Raw genomic sequence first — 3,970 nt, forward strand, 5'->3', positions numbered from 1 at the left:
GCCTGGGTGGTTTCCTCCGGGCGCTCCGGTTTCTTCCCACACTCCAAAAACATACTGGTAGGTTAATTGGCTGCTAACAAATTGACCCTAGTCTCTCTTTGTCTGTCTCTGTCTGTGTGGGTGTATGTTAGGGAATTTAGACTGTAAGCCCTAATGGAGCAGGGACTGATGTGAGTGAGTTCTCTGTACAGCGCTGCGGAATTAGTGGCGCTATATAAATAAATGGTGATGATGATATATACATAAGAGTTGCTGTCTTGTTTGGTTTTACTCTTTACAAAAAAGATTTATAAATAAAAAATATATGCTATATATAATAATATATATATGTAGATCTCCTCCCATAAAAATATATTTTTTTCTGGGTTTTAGGCTACAGTCCTATTCATATTAAAAAGATCCCTGTTGAAAAATTATTTGTTTTACCAATAAATAATTTTTTCAGCCCATTAATTCTGTTAACAGAACAGGTATCTGTACTAGATAATTAATCTCCCCAATGACAGTGGTGACCCCCTACTTATATAGGGGGGAGAGAAAAAAGTCACTATAAAAACACCCATTTTCGCTGACTTTTCTCCCTTTGATGAATTGGTCACCAATGTAGTACAGGTATTAATATGTCCTTTATGGACAAAGACTCATGTGATAGATACTTCCCATGTGTAATTAACTGTAAGGGTGATTTTTATTTAGATGAGTCGAATGTATAAACTCAGAGATTCTACTACATGTAAACTATACTAATTCTCTAGACAAGTCTATACCTCCGTATAACCCGTCAGATAGGCCAAGCAAAGGCTCCAAGATTGACGGAATCTCTGGGACATCAAGTAACATGGAGAATTCATGAGACCGAATATAACTGAGCTGTATTGCATTAATGCAAATATCTAATCAGCCAATCGTTTGGCAGCAACTCAATACATAAAAGCATGCAGAAATGGTCAAGAGGTTCAGTTGTTGCTCAGACAAAATACCAGAATGGGGAAGAAGTGACTCTGACCGTGGAGTGATTGTTGGTGCCAGATGGAGTAGTCTCAGAAAGTGCTGATCTCCTGGGATTTTTATGACACAAATTTAAGCTTCTAGTCTTGTACGTGTCTTACTTCTCCTTTGTCTTCTCCTCACTGAACTCTAATCTGCTCTTCTTGACCACTCTCTGTACCCCTATATCTGTTGTCTGACCCTTGGTTTCATGTCTGTCCTCCTTCTCTTCCCCTTTCTCACATTGTTTTCTTCCATGTCTATCCCAATGTCTCGAAATGATCACCCTTTATCGCAGTAGTGACGTCTCATAATGTCATCACATCGCAAAGACTGAAAGGCCTCAAAGTAATGATAATCATTCAACTCAAGTCATTTTGTACTTGGAAGAAGAATGATGCCCATGTTATGTTCGTCTAGTCGCTATTCAATGTAAATTGTCCACTTTGAGTAGTGTGGTTCCAACTCACAAAGTGATTTAATAGCAAGAAGCAAAATAGTAACAATTAATAAAATAAGTGCAGCCGATTACATACGCAGGGGTCCTGGATCCAGCATACAGTCATTCAATCCTGAAGTCTGTGGTCAAGAACACTGTATGATAGTCCCAGAGCCCAGTTTATATACAGTTGGTGTTACATTGAAAACAGTAGAGATGATTTGGCATGTTTCCATAGGTTCAGTTAAATTTATTTAAAGGAAATAGTGTAATGCGCTGATTTATATAATTGCCTCTTTAATCTTTCCCTCTCCACCGGCATCTTCCCCTCCTCCTTCAAACATGCTCTCGTATCCCCCATCCTCAAGAAACCTAATCTTGACCCTACTTCTCCCTCTAACTATCGCCCCATATCACTTCTCCCCTTTGCCTCCAAAATTCTCGAGAGGCTCGTCTGCAGTCGTCTCTCTTCCTACCTTTACGAACACTCCCTCCTTGATCCTCTCCAGTCTGGTTTCCGCCCCCTTCACTCCACTGAAACGGCCCTAGCTAAAGTCACTAACGATCTCCTCTCTGCTAAAGCCAGGGGCCACTTCTCCCTTCTCATCCTCCTTGATCTCTCTGCAGCCTTCAACACCGTCGACCACCCCCTCCTCCTCCACACCCTCCAGTCCTTTGGCCTCTCCGGCCCAGTCTTGTCCTGGTTCACCTCTTACCTTGCTGACCGGTCCTTCTCCGTCACCACATCTGGATCTCTCCCCCCGTCCACTCTTCCAGTCGGGGTCCCCCAGGGCTCTGTCCTGGGTCCCCTACTCTTCTCTCTATACACCTCCTCCCTGGGTGAACTCATCAGCTCCTACGGCCTCAACTACCACCTCTACGCTGACGACACTCAACTTTATCTCTCCTCTCCTGATCTCTCTCCCTCCTCTCTAGGGTGTCCGCCTGCCTCTCTGCCATCTCCTCCTGGATGTCCTCTCGATTCCTCAAACTTAACCTTGCCAAAACTGAACTCATAGTCTTTCCTCCCCCTCACACCTCGCCCCCTTCTGACCTCTCTATCACTGTCGACAACACCTCTATCTCCCCTGTCCCCCAACTTCGCTGCCTCAGTGTCATCCTCGACTCCTCTCTCTCATTTGGCCCCCACATTCTCTCTCTTGCTAAATCCTGCCGCTTCCAGCTGCGCAACATTGCTCGCATCCGGCCCTTCCTCTCCCAAGATGCCACCAAATGTCTTATTCACTCTCTGATCATCTCCCGCCTGGACTACTGTAACCTCCTCCTTACTGGCCTCCCCCACTCTCACCTCACTCCCCTTCGATCTGTTCTTAATGCAGCCGCTAGGTTTATCTTCCTTTCTCGCCGCTCTTCGTCTGTCTCCCCCCTCTACCAAGCCCTTCATTGGCTCCCCTTCCCCTACAGAATCCTGTTCAAGCTTCTCACTCTTACATACAAGGCTCTCACCAGCTCCACTGCACCCTACATCTCCTCCCTCCTCTCTATTCACGCTCCATCCCGCCCTCTCCGATCTGCCAATGACCATCGCCTCTCTTCCCCCCTGATCACCTCCTCCCATGCGCGTATCCAAGACTTCGCCCGTGCTGCCCCCCTCCACTGGAACAAGCTCCCTCCCTCTATCAGAACTTCCCCTAATCTGTCCAGTTTCAAACGGGCTTTAAAACCCCACCTTTTTCTTAAAGCCTTCCAGTCTCCCACTTAACTTCCTACCTTATCTTCTGCCTCTTCCCCTTCATTCCCCTCCCCCTATCCATTCCCCTCCCCCTATCCATTCCTCCTTCTCTCCCTCCCTCCTCTGTGTCTCTCTGTCAGTCTACCCCACCCCTTAGATTGTACGCTCCTTTAAACAGGGTGATCTCTCCTCCTGTCTTCACCACTTTTAACTCTGCTCTCCAGCTACCTAGCCCTCCTCCTCGAGGACCTTCTTCCTCCCGTCCCCTCTTGCTCCTTCCTCTCCACTCTGGGGGTTTCCCTGTCATCCGTGCCCTCCCTCTTGGGCTCCGCCGTATGCGGGACCTTCCCCCCTCCTCCACCCCACTAGCTGTGCTTTGAGCTCACTGAGTTACTGTGCTTATTGTTTACTGTACTGTGCTGTCTCACCTTGTATTGTAATTTTGTTTGACCCTGTACGGCGCTACGGACACCTAGTGGCGCCCTATAAATAAAAATTAATAATAATGATAATAATAATAATAATAATGCACTTATTTTTGATTGTGTATATTTTGAGATAGAAAATCGTTATTTCTGAGACCAGAACAGAACATTGTTTTTTTCTGTTTTAACCTTTCTAGAGGAAATGCCTTATTTCTGATGTATATATCTGATACAATAAGTCTTTGTTTTGAAAACATTTTGTATATCTTGGTGTAAGGAAATGCTTTGTTTCAGGGTGTACCTTTATTGCACGTGTTGTGGTTAAATACGCCCTTCCACGCCGTAGCATGCTACTCGCATATTTTCAGACAAAGACATCTAAATTGATGGATATTAATTTGAAACAACTACATCCAATTATTTGAC

The sequence above is a fragment of the Mixophyes fleayi genome, chromosome 5 (assembly GCF_038048845.1).
Source record: "Mixophyes fleayi isolate aMixFle1 chromosome 5, aMixFle1.hap1, whole genome shotgun sequence".
In the NCBI taxonomy this organism is placed as follows: Eukaryota; Metazoa; Chordata; class Amphibia; order Anura; family Limnodynastidae; genus Mixophyes; species Mixophyes fleayi.